This window comes from Macaca mulatta, chromosome 14 (assembly GCF_049350105.2).
Source record: "Macaca mulatta isolate MMU2019108-1 chromosome 14, T2T-MMU8v2.0, whole genome shotgun sequence".
In the NCBI taxonomy this organism is placed as follows: Eukaryota; Metazoa; Chordata; class Mammalia; order Primates; family Cercopithecidae; genus Macaca; species Macaca mulatta.
Window position 1 is genome coordinate 5,889,541 of NC_133419.1, and position 18,683 is coordinate 5,908,223.

The window sequence follows — 18,683 nt, forward strand, 5'->3', positions numbered from 1 at the left end:
TCATGACTTCTGAGAAATGTTTTTACTGTCAGCAGTGCCACTAACAGTGTTGCTGTCTGTGTCTGGTTTCGTTGGGGTTGCAAACGCTGCTGGAAAGTCTGGCCCATAGTCTGTATCTGTCCCTGTCCTCCTGTCCGCTGTCCTATGTCAGTGTTTCTGAGGCTTGTTGCCATTTATAGCTCTGTCTTCATTCCATGTTGATTCAAACTGTGCTGGCCTCTCTTTTTTGCTGTCGTCCACGTAAATAATGGCGTGGCAGCCACGTAGCATGAACGGGGAGCTGCAGAGTGCCCTCCAGCCGCCTCTGCCCGCTGCCTTCTGTGCTGAGTTGGCTTGAGCTCTATGGCAGGTGCTAATGCATGATCTGTCTTCACATCTCCAGGTGGACATAGGCTGTGCTTATCTGGGACCTCATCTTGCCATTTCTTGCCTTGTCTTGTGTTTATAATTGTTGCTAATTAAACTAATCAGCTGGTTGAAATTGTCAGGTTAACATTTATGTATTAACAGTGGTTTGGGCAACCCTCTCCGTTCATTGAGCCCTGTAGTTGATTATGGAGATCAACATATTCCTACCTCCAGGAGGTATGTGTTTGTTTGTTTGTTTTCTCTTGTTTTTTGTTGTTGTTGTGGTTGTGGGTTTTTGTTTTTGTTTTTTTTTTTTTTTTTGAGACAGACTCTTGCTCTGTCACCCAGGCTAGAGTTCAGTGGCATAATCTCCACTCACAGCAACATCCGCCTCCTGGGTTCAAGCAATTCTCCTGCCTCAGCCTCCCGCGTAGCTGGGACCACAGGCGCCCACCACCACACCTGGCTAATTTTTGTATTTTTTAGTAGAGACTGGATTTCACCATGTTGGCCAGGCTGGTCTTGAACTCCTGACCTCAGATGATCTGCCTGCCTCAGCCTCCCAAAGTGCTGGGATTACAGGCGTGCCTGGCCTGCCTGCAGCAGTTCTTTTGGCCCACAGTCTAAGACAAACACATACCCTGGGCCTGAGAGACAGCAGTCAAACACCTTACAGGATATAGCCCGCGGCCTCTAGTGCTTTCTAGGCTCCTGCAGAGTTCTGCCATCAGGCATGGCTTCGTGATGGCCTTGGTAAGTGTGAGGAGAGTGGTTTGGGGCTGGAATGAAAGGCTGTAAATCCGGAAACACACTGGAACCGATCAACACTATCAGCTCTCATGGTCACTGAAGGGCATTGGTTGCTCCCTGGCACTGCTGCTTCAGCTTCTGCAGTGGCTCCTTTAGCTGTTGTAATTCTGTGCCCAGGCTGTTGACAACTTTTGCTGAGTTTGACGGAATAAGACCGTGGGCCCTGCTGCTTGCTTCACTCTCTGGGTGTGATGGATCGGTGAGGGTGCAGTTGCTACCATTGTAATTGGTCATCTCATCACGGCTGTTAACATTTCTGGACCAAACAAAAACGACTTCAGCAACTTCCAGATTCTGCTGATACATTACACAGGATGATCTAAAAGGGCACAGTTCTGAAGATACTCATTTTTCTTGTAATCTGGGGGCATCTGGTCGATAGTATTGACTCACTCTGAGCTGTATTGTGTCTAGAACATTCAAGGACATTTGATACTTCTCATACTTTAACTGTGTACTCTCCCAGTTACAGTGCCCTCTGAGGCTTCCATGTGGTGCAGCCGATGGGCATTTGCACAGAGGAGCAGTCATGAGAGAGTTTTCAGGGCAACTATTTCTCCTTTTCCCCCTTTTCATCTCCCCCTGCTCCCCATTCTCCTCCTCCTCCTTCCTCTTCTTGTCCCCTCATCCTCGTCTTTGTTCTCCTCCCCCTGCTCTTCTTCCTCTCTCCTTTTCCTCCTCCTCTATCTATACTAGATTTTTTTCAATCAGTCACATGTTTTTCTTTATTTTGAAGGTTACAAAAGATTTCTCTATTGTAAGTGGTGTGCCAGGAACAACATGAGATGTGTATTTGTATTTTTTATGCACATAATTACTTGATCTGATGCCTCTCCACTTAATTGGGTCTGATGATTTTTATCTCGACATCTACAATGCTGATGATATGCTGGAATCTCTACCAATTTATTGTTAGTGGTAAGGAAGCAGTCAGAGAACGTTTTGCTGGTTGTTTCATTCTGTGTGAGTTTCCAACCAAGACTCTGTCAGCCCAGTGTGGTTCAGATGTATCTAACCTAGTAGAGGCCATAGAAGCAGTTCAGCTCAGGCTGGAGGCCAGCAGGCTGAGCGTGCGAGCTGACCCGATGGTCATTTGTTAGAGTTGGGGGGTGAACTGGCTAACTTATTAACTAGCTTATCATATTAATAAAAACTCTTTAATACAAATCCGTGTCCTGACACTCTGTAGCTTTAATAATCCCATTATCAATCTGGTAATAAATGTGAATTCTGACTCATTGTTGATGCTACTGGTTTTAGTAACATAATGAACATCATAATAGAGAATATTCAAGGGTCTGCTTCTCCGGCAATTTTTTTGCTAAAGATGAGGTTATCATGTTGTGGTGTAGTTTTTTTAGAAGGCTTTTCTGAGGCAGAGTTGTCCAGATCTTTTCTAACACTTTAATTTTTAGATGGGCACTGACAGAGCAGTCTATCTGGAGCCATGGAAGTGATTTTCCACTTAGTGTCCACTGCAGTCAGAGACCCTCACTGCCCCGCACTCCGTGCTCATTCCTGATGAGTGTCTTTGCTGACGCTGTTATTTAAACTGGGCCGTCCTGTTGAGCAATAGTGAAGAAACCTTGCCGCCTTAAAAGCTGATGTCAAGTTCCACCTCCTTCAAGAGCATTTGGTTTTCACTTCTTCCGTCTATGCTGAACTATGCTGCCTCTGAGTTTCTGCAGTGTTTACAGTCGGTATAGCACAGTGTGCTGGTTGATTATTCTGAGTTTCTGTGGCGTTTACAGTCAGTATTTCACAGTGTGCTGGTGGATTATTCTCTTATGTGCTGTAATGTTTCCATTGCCTATGTCTCGTATCCCTGCTGACTTGGTGGATTCCTCCAGGACAGGCACCATGTGTTAAATAGATAGTTATCCTTGGTGTCACCTGAAGCACAGACCATGGTCCTGGCCACGCAGTGATTTCTAGTAAATGCCTGCTGGCCTCCTCCTGCCTCTGTAGATACTCGTGGGCCTGTCACCCTCCCTCCACAGTTACAGTGGTTCCCCACTGGACTGCCTCCACAAGCCCCCACGCCACTTCCTCAAGGGAACAGTTTTTGTTCCTCTGGACAGGGAGGGCCGGTCCACCCTGTGCCCCAGCTCAGGGCAGGTCTGAGAGGGCCAAGGACAAGAGCAGTGAAGTAGCTGTCAGAGCCCCCTCTGAACAGGCCCAGGTCTGACCCACAGGTGAACAGGCCAGGTGGCAGGATGGCTAGACCTGCCACCTCTAGGCACCCATGAGGGCAGAAAGCTGTAACTCTCCTATCTCTAAAGGAAAAACCAAACTAGATGAATTCTCAATTAATACAGAATTCAGCAACATCGTCTTTATCTCTAAAATGGTAGCTTTCTCCAGAAGAAGTCAAAGTTAGCAGCTTGCCCCAGTTTCATGTGCCATGAGCTGTTTCCCATGGGGAGCAGGATGGGTCACTAAACAGAGGCACAGGTGGTGAGCGCAGGGGCAGCAGACCAGTCAGTCATGCACACCAGAGCAGTGAGGTGAGGGCAGGCCAAGTGAGGGGGATTTGGGGCTGACCTCAGCTCTGACAGCCAGTCGAGAGCTGAGTGTGCGGGCGCTCGGAGCACAGAGGACAGGGCAAAGACTTTGCCTCTCTTTAGGGCGTTTGTATTAGTTACCAACCCCTATGCTCCATGAGATGGCATGAGGCTGACAGCAAGCACGGACTGTGTGCCAGGTGCTGTTCGAGCTCTGGTAGGAAACCCAAGACTAAGATGCAGCCTTGCTCAGAAGTGGCCAGTGCGTCGCAGAGATGAGACCTGTGTACATGACTTCAAAGAGCACACTGATACAGATGCATGCCCACACTGGGTACAGGGACAGCCCTGTCACAGAATTCTAAATTAAATGCTGTATTCGTTTAGAATTCATCTAGTTTGGTTTTTGTCACATGGTGTTTTGTACACGTTCCCCTCCTTGTCACCACAGCCTATTGAACCACTTCCATTGCAAATGTTCTGAGCTCCTTGTTGAGTGTCTCTTCTGAGCAATGCTTGGGAACTTCTCCTGATGGTTTAAGGTGCAGCTGCCCTCACGTTCAGCAACACCCAGAGACACATTAGAGGAGGAGTTTGTTTCTTCTCTAATGCCCCTGAATATGACTTCTGAGCTAATCACAAAATGTAATTAGGAAGGAGTTGTAATAATCCCTTCCTAAAATGAGGAAAGTCCCCAGTGATCACATGGCACACTTAAGTGATTACTAACATGCTTTGATATTGTTAGTAATATTACAGCGTGGACTGCTTTAGCACTGGTATATCTGAAGACGAACGACGCTTTATCTATTGTTCTTTAATTTGTACTTCCTATTAGCATTCAGATTTTTTGGGGGGAAAGAGCTGTTCGGTGGGGAGAGGAGCACAAAAAAAAAATTAGAGGTTTAAACAGGTCAGGGGGAGAAGAACTCCAGGAAGACATCTTGGGAAGGGTGAAGAGCCTTAGGACCCCGCTCCGCACACACACTGACTCCCTGGAAGACATCTTGGGAAGGGAGAGCAGCCTTAGGACCCTGCTCCGCACGCACCACTGACTTCCTGGAAGACATCTTGGGAAGGGAGAGCAGCCTTAGGACACCGCTACACACACACACTGACTCCCTGGGCATGTGTGGCTGCGTTTGGTAGCGCTAGTTGCATCACATTGGAAACTCCCACTTCATGATTAGGCATCTATCAATAATACCTATAACTATCTGGTGTTGAGATTCTCACAATGTGTTGAAAAACACCAGATGCTTAGCTAATTCTCTATATAAGGAGTAACGATCTGAATACATTTTCTTTTTTAATCTTTATAGAGTAACTCTTAGTTCATGGGACACAAAGTCTAAAAAGCCATGTAACTGTACCAAATCCCAGTGTCTGAAATTGTAAGTAATCACAAATCCTTCATTATTAAATATGAAATAAGGTTGCTTAGAAGTCAGTAAGTGGAGCATAGTCTAGAGAAACCAGAATGGCTAGCACTGCACGTGTTACAGTTACTTCTCAACAATCTTGTCCTGATGCTCGTTGTCCAGAACAGCGAGACCAGCGAGAAGCAGCCACTTTTGCATGAACCTGGTATGGATTTTTGGTATTATCTGGGCGAACTAATTTAGTCAAGATACTAGTGGCTCACACTTCAAGGGGCGTAATTTTTCTTGGGTTTTGGCTCGCATCCTCTAGCCCCTCAGACAAGTGCTAACCATGTCATTGTTGAGCGTTAACTGTAATATTTCCACATCCTATTTTTAAAAAGTTTTATGAATTGGTTTACTCTACATTGAAATTTTCTCAGAAAAGTTCTCCCCCAGCCAGGAGGTGTGGTCAAAGGGTGACAGGGCCGATTGTCACGTGGAGTCGGGGACTGGAAGTAGACGATGTGGCTGAAGTAGGAGGCGGATCTCAATGCCATGCTTGACAGCACTGGGTGCATCAGTTTCCTCGGCCGCCCTGCGAAAGTTGGCATCTGGTGTCTGTGCTGTCTGCCCTCCCTTAGCTCTTGCTGTGGGCTGCTCGCTTTCTGCTCTTATGTCTGCCTAGCCTTAAGTTACATGTTGAAAAGGGAAAACATTTCCTAGTCCCAATGTCTGATGACCCTAACCACAGTCTCCACGTGATTTTTCCATTGCAGAGCTCCTGCTGAAGTCACTGAGAGCCACAGTGACGGGACAGTGATGTGGGGGTGCACCAGTGGGTAGAAATCCAGAAGTCCATGAAACTTAGTTCACACAACCAAAGTGGAAAAACAAATTGATTTTTAAAAAGTAATTGCAGACAGTATAGGGTTGACTGTCTGAAAATATTTGAGCTATCATTGGTTTAGTCTATGAGGCCATATACTTCTCTGAACGTTGGAAATGCCATAACATGACTGATGAGGAAACTAAAGATGCAGCTCTGGGTAAGGAGGAGGAAGGACAGAGGGAGAAAGCCTGGACCCTGTGACGCTGTCAAGCCAGAGCAGCCTGCCCGGATGGAGATGTCGGATGCGGAGGAGGACCAGGTGGTGGTGTCCAGAGGACAGAGCTGTGCAGGGTGGTGGGCTCCTGGGGATGGGGGCTGCTCGCTGCTGGCTGGGTGTGGGGGACCAGGCATGTCAAATGACCATGAAGCCTAGAGCAGGGTGTAGACTGTAACTGGGGGCAAAGTGAGGTAACTCCTAAGGACTTGGAAACCAGATGACTCTAAGAAAGGCTTAACTTGAATTACGTCAGAATGGAAGGCCAAAGAAACAGCTTCTTGTCTAGAAGCAGCTTCCTAGCTTAATTGGCCACCGACGCACGTAAGAAAGAATGGACCATCATAAGGGCGGTCGGTCAGCACTGGAACAGAGGAAAGGAGGCCCAGAGTGTGTCCAGTGCTGGCAGGTGACAGAGGCACCGTCTGTGAGGGCACAGAGCTGGCTTCTCCAGGGAAGTGCTGTGTGCGGTGGGCAAGAGACTTAGAGCCCTCCCAATCTACTCGATGACTACACACCTCGAATTCTGTGCTCAACATGCAACTGTCTGACCATTGACTTAGCTTCCTAGCAGCTCCATACTGAGAAATGAGAGGCCTTGGAGAAAGAATGTGAACATTTTGGGCACTGGAAAAGGATGTTATTTCCATCATAAATTGATGCATGACATTCTGATAATGCATTGTGATTTGGTTGGAATCAATCCATCACTGAGAAACCAGTCATCTCTGGAAATACTAATAAAGTGTGTGTTCTGCTTTTGGAAAAGCTAAGGAATAGGTAAATTCACCCAAGCAGTGAGGTCCCTTGGTGGCAGACCCCTGATCTTGTGCTGGTGTCTCTCCATACATGCCACCTGTCCTCGTGTGGAGACACTTGGCTCAGGTGAAGGAACAGAAGCAGGGGATCCTCCGTTGCTTGCTTCACTCGCACTTGTGGCATCATCGCCATCAATAACTTTCCATTTCCTTTACCTTTTTACTCCCCACAACTAAGTCACGAGCACAAGGCAATGGAATGTAATTTTCTTAGTGCGAGTTAGTCCCACTCTCATGGGAGTCTCTGCTGCATACAGGCTACGAGGGATTGTTATTATAATTGGCCATCAATAGAGAGAAAAACACATGACAGTACTTATTTTATTTTATAACATTTTTTTCAGACAGGGTCTCACTGTGTCACCCAGGCTGGTGTGCAGAGGTGCAATCGTGGCTTACTGCAGCCTCAACCCCCTGGGCTCAGGTGATCCTCCCAGCTCAGCCTTCAAAGTAGCTGGAACTACAGGCATGTGCCCTTATGCCCAGCTAATTTTTTGTATTTGTTTTTAGTGATGGCATGGGTAAAAATCGATTACTACAGGCAAGGCTCCAGTGGAAAGTGATAATATCCTGCTCCACTTCTCCCCATAGTCTGTCTCCCTCCAAGAAGCTTCCACTGTTAGCAACTTCTGCTTTCAGGTTTCCTGGGGGAACCTCCACACCTGTAAAGATTGTCTCCTGCCTCTTGCTGTGGTAGACAAGGGTTTTACTCGTTCATCTTCCTCCTCCAAATAGAGCTGGAACTACCCTTTTTAGTCCCTCTCTTAGTGCCTTACCCCTGAAACTTGAAACAATGAATCCCAACTTTTTGTTGTTGTTTCATTAGCCATAAAAAATTGGGAATTATTTTTAAACGAATAATTAATCTGCATGATTAAAATGGTATTGATGTAAACTGAAGAGGTAGTTAAATGTTTTCTGATTATTTTATTGGAAACGTATTGATGGATTTTAAATTTTTTTTTTTTTCTTGAGATGAAGTCTTGCTGTTGTTGGCCCAGGCTGGAGTGCAGTGGCGCAATCTCGGCTCACTACAACCTCCGCCTCCCGGGTTCCAGCAATTCTACTGCCTCAGCCTCCGGAGTAGCTGAGATTACAGACAACTGCCACCACGCCCAGCTAAGTTTTATATTTTTAGTAGAGGCGAGGTTTCACCATGTTGGCCAGGCTGGTCTCGAACTCCTGACTTCAGGTGATCCACCCGCCATGGCATCCCAAAGTGCTGGGATTACAGTCATAAGCCACCATGCCTGGCCAGATTTTTAAAGTAATTAACATCTACCTTTCCAGTACTGTTACAAATGTGTTTCTTAACCATTTTTGTATATGTTAAACATTGATTTGCTATGTAGTTTTTTAAAGCAACTGTAAAATATAAAACTTAATACTTTAATGTAAAATATAAAATATTAAAACGTTTATAACAGGCCTTTTTTGGTGTAGGCAGCAACATACAGGCATGCGTTGGAGGTACTGCAGCTTCAGCTCCACAACCACAACAGAGCAAATCACAATAAAGCAAGTCACACAAGGTTTTTGGTTCCCTAATGCATGTAGAAATTATGTTCATATAACTATAAACATGCTGTAGTTGAATCAGTGTGCAATAGCATTCTATCTAAACAGTACATACCCTAATTTAAAAACACTATTTCTAGAAAATGCTAACAATCATCTGAGTCTTCAGCGAGTTGTCAGCTTCTAGCTGATGGAGGGTCTTGCCTTAATGTCATGGCTATTGACTGATGTGGGTGGTGGGGGGCTGAAGGCTGGGGTTGCAGTGGCAGTTCCTGAAAATAAGACAATGCGGTTTGGCATATCAACTGACTCTTCCTTTCAGGAAAGATTTCTCTGTAGTACGTGATGCTGTTTGATAGCATTTTACCCACAGTAAAACTTTCAAAATTGGAGTTAATCCTCTCAAGCCCTGCACTGCTTTATCTACTCAGTTTATGGAATATTCTAGATCCTGTATTGTCATTTCAGCAGTGTTCACAGCATCTTCACCTTGAGAAACCACTTTCTTTGCTCATCTGTAAGAGGCAACTCCTCATTCATTGAAGTTTTATCCTGGTAATGAAACAATTCATTCACATCTTCAGGTTCCATTTCTAATTCTAATTATCTTGCTATTTCTACATCTGCAGTGACTTCCTCCACTGAAGTCTTGAACCCCACAAAGTCATCCACGAGGGTTGGAATCAACTTCTAGCCTCCTTTCAATGTTGATATTTTTATTTCCTCCCATGAATCATGAATATTTTTAATGGCACATAGAATGGAATAATTTCCAGAAGGTTTTCAATTCACTTTGCCCAGATCCATCAGAGGAATCACTATCAATAGCAGCTATAGATTTATGAAATGTATTTCTTTCTTTTTTTTTTTTTTTTTTTTGAGACGGAGTCTTGCTCTGTCGCCCAGGCTAGAGTGCAGTGGCCGGATCTCAGCTCACTGCAAGCTCCGCCTCCCCAGTTTACGCCATTCTCCTGCCTCAGCCTCCCGAATAGCTGGGACTACAGGCGCCCGCCACCTCGCCCAGCTAGTTTTTTGTATTTTTTTAGTAGAGACGGGGTTTCACTGGGTTAGCCAGGATGGTCTCGATCTCCTGACCTCGTGATCCGCCCATCTCGGCCTCCCAAAGTGCTGGGATTACAGGCTTGAGCCACCGCGCCCAGCCGAAATGTATTTCTTAAATAATAAGACTTGAAAGTCAAAATGACGCCTTGATCCATGGGCTACAGGATGGATATTGTGTTTGAAGGCATGAGAACAAAATTAATCTCCTTGCACAGCTCCATCAGAGTTCTTGGGGGGCCAGGTACCCGGTCAATGAGCAGTAATATTTTGAAAGGAATCTTTTTCTGAGTAGTAGGTCTCCACGGTGGGCTGAAAATATTCAGTAAATCATGCTGTAAACAGATGTGCTGTCATTCAAGCTTTGTTGTTCCATTTGTAAAGCACAAGGCAGAGTAGTTTTAGCAACATTCTTAAGAGCCCTAGGATTTTCAGAATGGGAAATGAGCATTAGCTTCAACTTAAGGTCACCAACTACATCATATCCCAGTAAGAGGGCCAGCCTGTCCTTTGAAGCATTGAAGCCAGACATTGACTTCTCTTCTCTAGCTGCAAAAGTTCTAGGTGGCATCTTCTTCTAATAGAAGGCTGCTTCATCTACACTGAAAACCTGTTGTTCAGTGTAGCCACCTTTATCAATGATCTCAGCTGGATCTTCTGGAGAACTTGCTGCAGCTTCTCCATCAGCACTTGCTGCTTCTCCTCGTACTTTTCTGTTATGGAGGTGGCCTCTTTCCTTAAACCTCATGAACCAGCCTCTGCTAGCTTCCAACTTTTGATGTGCAGCTTCCTCACCTCTCTCAGCCTTAATAGAATTGACAAGCTTTAGTACCTTGCTCTGGATTAGGCTTTGGCCAGTTTCATCTTCTCTCCAGACCTCTCAGGCTTTCTTCATGTCAGCAATGTTTTGCTTTCTTATAATTTGTGTGTTCACTGGAGTAACACTTTTAATTTCCTCCAAAAGCTTTTCCTTTGATTCACAGCCTATCTTGGCTTTCAACATGCCTTCCTCACTAAGCTTAATCTTTTGATTTAAAGTGAGAGACATGGGACTCTTCTTTTCTCTTGAACACTTAGAGGTCATTGTAGAGTTGTTAATTAGAGTAATTTCAATACTGTTGTGTGTCAGGGAATAGGGAGGCCTGAGAAGAGGGAGAGATACAGGGAACCGCCAGTTGGTGGAGCAGTGAGAACACACTCAGCATTCATCGGTTAAGTTCGTGCTCTTATATGGATGTGGCTCGTGGTACTCCAAAACAATTACATTAGTGACATCAAAGAACACAGATTGCAGATCACTATAACAGACATAACAATAATGAAAAGGTTTGAAACATTACAAGAATTACAGGAATGTGATAAAGAAACATGAAGTGAGCGCATGCTCTTGGAAAATGGCACCAATAGACTTGCTTGATGCAGAGTTGACACAAACCTTCAATTTGTTTTATAAAAAAAGCATTACCTGTGAAGCCCAATAGAACAAAGTACAGTAAAATGAGGTTTGCCTGTAAGTGTTAGATTATACGTTTTTGGACAATTATTTCATAGAGTGAGAAGGAGCACGGTCCACTAGAATGGAGAGAGTTTTCTTCCTCTCAGAAAAGCAAGAATTGGTTTTATACCATGAGTGTAGATATTTTTTAGGACTTTTTTTTGTTTTTTGTTTTGTTTTTGTTTTTGACACAAAGTCTGGCTCTGTTGCCCAGGCTGGACTGCAGTGGTGTGATCTTGGCTCACTGCAGCGTTTGCCTTCCAGGTTCAAGCAATTCTCATGCCTCAGCCCCCCGAGTAGCTGGAATTACAGGCATGCACCATCATGCCCAGCTAATTTTGTATTTTTAGTAGAGATGGGTTTTCACCATGTTGGCCAGGCTGATCTTGAACCCCTGGCCTCAAGTCATCCGCCCACCTTCCTAAAGTGCTGGAATTACAGACGTGAGCCAATGCACTTGGCCTTTTAGGACAGCTTTAATTAGCCCTTCATATATTGATTGACTTTAAGAAAATCCAGACTCAGTTTCATTATTTTTGAGACAGGATCTCACTCTGTCACCCAGGCTGGATGAATTGATATGGAGAGGTGGTATGATCATAGCTCAATGCAGCCTTGACCTCCTGGGCTCCCGCAATCCTCCCGCCTCAACCTCCTGAGATCACAGGCCAGCTTTTTAAAAATTTTTTATTTTAGAAATAGGGTCTCATTATGTTGCCCAGGCTGATCTCAAATTCCTGAGCTCAAGGAATCCTCCCCCCTCGGCATCCCAAAGTGCTGGTATTACAGGTGTAAGCCACTGCACCCAGCCCAAACCCTAAGATTTCAGGCATAGATTGTACAGTCTGTGATACTGTTTCTTCATGTGGCCTTTTGTCTCTGATTAACTAGATTAATTATTGCCATCAGAATTCTGATGGAGCAGAAGGTCAAATCTGGATGGTCATTTTTTTGGTAGTCTCTTGTTGCTTACTCACACTTTTGATGTCTTATTTCATATTTAAAAATATTAAATATCTTCTCTGTAGCTCCTAACTAAAGTAAAGTCTCTGTCTCATTCTGTGTTTGTTTCATCTCTTGAATTTTTCCCTTTATGGTTGGGACCTCACATATTTTGTGATTTTTTTAAACTGTGAATTATAATCACTGGGCCTTTCCCTGTGGGAGTTCTTCAAGGCTTGTTTTGAGAATGTGCTCTTCAGAGAAGGTTTGTTTGCTTCCACTTGGAGCTTGGTGGCACTTCCAACTTCGACGACTTACAATTTTTGGCTAATTTTTTTTTATTAGGCTGCACAGTATGAATTCAGATTTCAACTTGAAGTGAGCCTCCTCCCCTCCCACCAGCCAGGATCACACACACATTTCCTTGCTGTTTGTTTTCAGGGCATTTGTTCCCAGGGTGGAGCCCTCTGCAGTTCTGGTCCATGTGTAGATCCTACAGCAGACCTTCTACCTCGAGTGTGCTTTTGACTGGGGTTAATATACGTAAAGCACCTAGAGCACAGCCCAGCAGATTGCACTTGTCCTTGTAAGCGTTTGACATTGTTAGGGTTGTCGTAGTTCCCCCTTTCTCCTCCACGCAGCAGTTAACTAGCGCCTTTGGTTGCTGGGATCAGCAGAGGCTTCAGAGGTCACTTTGGGCTTCAGTTTTGGCCCTCTGAATTTTGCCCTTTCTTGGGTTTCCTTAATTTTTTGCCAGTTCAAATAGCCATCTAAAAGGTTTTAAATATTTAATTCAATGTTATTAAGTGTTTTATAGTAAGCAATATGTCAGGATGGACAGTGAATTAAGAATGAGTTTAGAATATATGCCATTGAGCTGGGCATGGTAGCTTACACCTGTAGTCCCAGCACTTTGGGAAGCTGAAGCAGGAGGATTATTTGAACCGAGGAGTTCGAGACCAGCCTGGGCAACATAGTGAGAACCCATTTCAAAAAAAAAAAACACTGTATTTTAGGTCTTTTCAACCACAAGACTCTAAAATTTCAGGATTCAATATGCCTGTGGGAAGTGAATTTGACAGAGGGTATCATGAGTATTTCCTTGAACATTATCGTTACCCTCTCAGCAAGCCACAGGGCAGGATGACCCAAAAAGTGTTGCAGTGTTGCCAGTGTGCCCGCACTGAGGCAATCTGCACCTCCAGGACAGCTCCTTTAATGGAATGATGCTCACTGTAATCTAGATCAAGGTGGGATAAATGTTAGAATTTCTACTAAAAGTTTTACATTTCTGCTTTTGTCATTGAGCTTTAAAACACTTGGAATTGATTTTCATGAATGGCATTAGGTAAGGATTCAATTTTATTTTTTTCCATATGGACAATTAATTGTCTAGCACCATATATGGCAAAACACGGACACAGTCCACAATATCTGCAGTGCAGCCCCATCAGCTCTCAGGTTTTGATTACATATGGGTCTGATCTGGGGTTCTCAATCCCACTCCAGGCGTGAATCTTGCTGCTTATTTGTAATGATTTGTCTGTGGATTTCCTTCAACTTTCTATTTAAACAATAATCTTGTCACAGATATTGGACTGTGATACCTTCCCCATCTTTGTACTCTTTTCCTTTTTCCTTGCCTTATTATACTGTCTAGAACCTCATAGTGATGAATGGAAGTTCTGGTTTGGGGCACTGTTGAATTGCTCCTAAATTCTAAATACATCTAAAATTGCCTTGCCTTGCCCTAAATAAGACAGTTGCCGTAGGTTTTTGAGAGATGCCATTATTAGGCAGAATACATACTCAGATGCTATAACCAAGACTCAAAACTACAACCATTTCAGGACTAATGTGGTGGCTAATCAATATTATTGTCTCAGATTTCTATCTTAGTTGCCCTGACATCTTCAATGGAGGGCTTGTATTTTGTGGTCTAAGAAGGCTGCACCAGCCCCTACCCTTACATTCATCTTCCAGACACTGGGGAAGAGAAAACAGGAACGCGAGTGCACATTCCTTAACCTTTTATGGCAAGACCAGCAATTGCCAAAATCACTTCCACTGATAGCCCTTTGGCCAGAGCCTAGTCATGTGGTCAGGCCAACTATATAGGAAGCTGGGAAATGCACTCTTGAGGTGAGCCAACCACATGCTCCACTACAGTTGCTGCCACTGTCGGATAAGGGGAAGTGGCTGTTGCAGGACTGACTGCCTTCTCTGTTACGTGCCCTTCTAAGGTTAAGGATGCTTCCTTCTATTCCTAGTTTCCTAAGGAATTTGCTATTATTATAATTATCAGAATTATAATAAAGGACTGGTGAATTTTATTGAGTGCCTTTTTATGTATTTGTTGAAATGATCAGATTGTTTTCCTCTTTTAATCTCATAATATATCTATGACAACAAACTTTCCAATGTTAATCTGCCTTTGCATTCCAGGGATTAAGCCCAATTTGATCATTATGTTATCTATATCAATAATATCAATATTAGTATCAAAAGATACTAATATTATCTTTTGTATGCACAGCAAGATTTAGCTCTTTAGGATTTTTGAATCTTTGTTCACAAGTGAGATACACCTGTAATGTTTCTTTCTCATACATTCTTTCATTTTGGTATCAATATTGTATTGCCTAATAAAATGCATTAGTTAGGCTTCCCCATCCCAACCCCACTGGCTTCTTTTTCTCTAGCCTCTAAAAAAGTTTGGGTAAGGTAGGATTTATTTATTCATAGAACATTTGAAAAAACTTGTCTGAAAAGCTTTCTGGGTTTGGTGTCTATCAGAGTTGGAGTGGTGAAGGTGATAGGTTACTCATTCACTTTCTTTTGTAGTTAATATTTTCTTTTTTGTTTCTTCTTGAGTCAATTTTGATATTTTATGTTTTTCTTAAAAAGTATTGAATTCTCAAAACTTTCAAATTTATTCATATATTCCTGTTCATATATTCTATATTTAAAGTTGAACTCTGTATCTATAATTATGGTCTTTGACCTTTTCTAGACTTTCTCGATCAGTTCCAGGAGAGGTTGTCTATTTTGTCAGCCTTCTCAGAGCACCACCTTTTGGTTTTATTGATTTTCTTGGTTGTGGTTCATGAAGTACATTAATTTCTGCTCTTTACTGCTGTCTTTATTATTTCCTTCTCTTGTTTTACTAGCTTTTTGTGTTAACTGCTTACCTTATTATTTTCAACCTTTAAAATCTTTTTTTTTTTTTTTTTTAGGAAATTCATTTAAAGCTATAAATTACCCCTATGGACTACTTTAATGCATCTTACAAGAGTTGATAGGCAGTACTTTCACTATCATCCATTTGAAATAGCTTTTCATTTTTATTGTAATGTTCTCTTTACCTCATGAGTTATTTAGATGTACATTTCATTGTGTCCACATTTGTATTATATATACGTGTATGTGTATGTATGTGTATATATTTTTAAATGATATTTTAATTGCTAATTTTTTCATTTAATTACTCTGTAGACAATGTAGTCTGCGTACCAATTCTTTGAAATTAATGAACACTTCCTTTATGACCTAATGCAATCAATTTTGAAAATATTCTATATTAATTTGAAAAACATGTATATTCTCTATTTGTTGGGGGCAGTTATCTATCCATTCATTGGTTTATTTTGTTGTTTAAATCTGCTAATTGCTTATTCAATTTTGTGTGATTTTTATGTTTTTGATAAAGATGTGTTGAGATCCCTCACTTAAGATTATGAATTTGTCTCCTTTTTCCTTATAATTCTATTTTGGTTTATATATTTCAAATCTACAGCATGAAGGTCATACAAATTCATGATTGTTACATCTTCTTGGTGAATTATTCCATCAGTTGTTAATGACTATGCCTCTGTATCTTGGCGCATTTTGCCTTCAGTTCTTTCCTGTCTGACGGTAATGTTGCTGCATCGTGTTTTCTTTTCCAGTGCAGTACTAGTGAGTTAGGCTTTAGAATGTTCCTTTAGTTTTGCACTTTCTGTGTGGCAGTTTTGTTTTCGGTGTGTCTTCTGTAAGCTAAATATAGCTGAATCTTTAGAAAAGCAAATCTAATAACCCATGTTCAGTAGGTTTCTTTAATCTATTTGCATTCTTTGTCTGATTATTGACACATAGGGACTTATTTGTAGCAACTTATTGTTTTTTGAAATTTTAACTTTTATTTAGGTTCCTTTTCCCCATTCAGATGGCAGCATTCCATACATTCTGCTCTGTGCCTTGTCTTTTAAGATTGTGGCAAAATATGCATAACATAAAATTTACTGTTTTAAACCTTTAAAGTATACAATTCAGTGGCATGAGATATATTCACAGTGTCACGCAACCACCATCACTGAATTTTTCCAGAACTTTTTCATCATCCCAAACAGAGATTCTGTACCCATCAGACTCTCCATCATCCCCTTTCCCCAGTCTCTGGTAACCCTCATTTTACTTTCTTTCTTTTGACTGTTCTAAGTCCGTCACATAAATGGACTCATACAATTTCTGTCCCTTTGTATCTGGCTTAGTTCACTTAGCACAGCGTTTCTAAAGTGCCGTCCATGTTGTAGCATGTGTCACAATGTCCTCTCTTCTTGCGACTGCATAATATTCCATTGTACGGATGAACCACGTTTTGTTTACCCTAATGCTGCAATGGACAAGTATCTGGTCGAGTCCCTGCTTTCACTTCTTTTGCGTACATACCCAGAAGTGGAATTGCTGGATCACACAGTAACTTTCTGAGGAACCACAGTATCTTTCCATAGTGGCCATACCATTTTACACCCCCGCTAGGAATGTACAATACCATCTTATTTTGCGTTTTCTGATTACTGCTTTTTCTCTGCTTACTTTTGTCTGATTTATGTTTTGGAAAATTAGTGCTAATGGCAAAGTGGAAGAAGTTGAAAGCGAGGTTAATTAGGAGGCTGCTGTAGGAGCACAGACCTGAACCCAGGCAGGGGTGGTAACAATGAAGGAAAAAAACACAGATTCGAGACATTTCCAACATATGCATTGTATCATTTTTTTCACTCATTTATTCATTCATTCCATAAATATTTTTGAATGCCCATGATCTCAGGAACAGGAAAGACGGCAGTGAGCAAGAGAGTTATGGTCCCTTCCCTCCCAGCACTCACAGTCTAAAGTGATTATTCTCGTATGAATCATCACGTAATTAAAGGTCAGAGTGGAACCGTGGAATATGTGGCAAAGGAGCAGTAATGGGCTGAGGGGGTGGGATGTGTTGAGCAAGCATGGCAGTCAGGGAAGGCTTCCCTGAGGAGGTGTGTTTGGATTAGGGGGAATTCACTGGGTGGAGGTGGATTGAAAGTGGATGCTAAGAGTGTTGTAGGCAGAGGAAACCACAGGTGCAAAGGCCCTGCGGCAAGAGAGGGAGGGTGGATGGTTCCAGGAAAAGAAAGAAGACCAACACCACTGCTACAGTATTGTTTATATTTCCACGATATATAAAACATCTACATGTTCAGTGTAAAGTGAATTTTTATATAAATCAAGGTGCTGCTATATTATGGGGTATGTACAGCAATTAAAATGGTATATAAATCTATTTACACGGGAAACATTCATAACATACTGATGAGTAATAAAAGCAAGATGTTATCTATCTTACTTATATTGATAAGTAATGAAAGCACACTGAAACAGTTTGTATAATATCTTATTTTTGTTAACATATAATCTGTAACCAAACAACATATACTTATTTCAGTATGTATAGTTTTACAGAAAAAGTCTGAAATATATTCACCAAATGATCATCTCTAGGGAATGAGATTCAGATTGGATGTAATTTGTTTCTTTTTACTTATTTGTATTTTTAAAAATTCCACAATAAATATGATTTATATTTATCAAAAATAAAATTAATAAAAGATATTTCTGAGCCAGAATCAGTAGATTTGGCAACCCTTGGATATGGGGAAAGAGAGCAAGGTAATTGTCAGAACTGACACAGGGGCTGTGTTACTGGGCAGATGGTAACACCATGGATGGAGAGCAGGCACAGGAGGAGAGAGCAGCTGGAACAGTGCAAGGGGTGCAGGTGAAGACCGTGGGTGGAGGGCTGGACATGCTGAATCGAAGGTAGAGATTTCTGACTGGAAGCTGGGATGTGGTTCTGGAACACAGTAGGGTCCAAAGCTCTCAAGAAGGGTGAAGAGAGCCCTGGGTTTTCCAATAAGGAGCTGGTTGATTGCCTTTGAGAGTCTGTGGGCAGGAGGAAGAAATCTGAATGCAATAGGTTAAAGGATGAATGGGAGATGAGGAATGATAAGAGCACATGTGGACAGCCCACCCTTTCATTTGGGAAAGGAGACAATAAGGATTTTAGGGTCTGGAGTATGAGACAGAGAACAGGTTTGGTGAAAACAGATTTTAAAATCTTCAAAAGATTAAAATCTTCAAAAGCAAGAGTTGATAAAATCACTCAGCAAAAGAGTATACAGTGAAAAAAAGAAATGTGCCTAGCCTGGACCTTGGTTACTAAACACACTTTTACTGGGTATACAATTCTAGGTTGTCAGGTTTTTTTCTGCCAATGCTTTGAAAATAGTCTGCGGTTTCCCATTATATCTAACAAGAAGTCAGCTGTGAGTCTAGGTAACGTATCTTTGTTCTCTGGTGCATTTGAGATTTTCTTTTTGCCTTTGGTTTTTCTTTTTGTTTGTCTTTCTTAGAGTTCATTAGGTTTCCTA

The 18,683-nt window shown here is 42.3% G+C and overlaps 1 protein-coding gene across 2 annotated transcripts in view; it reads left to right on the forward strand.

Moving 5' to 3' along the window:
• The window catches only part of TESMIN (testis expressed metallothionein like protein), a 48,704-nt gene that overhangs the window by 16,901 nt on the left and 13,120 nt on the right, over positions 1–18,683 (forward strand). The window lies entirely within an intron of this gene.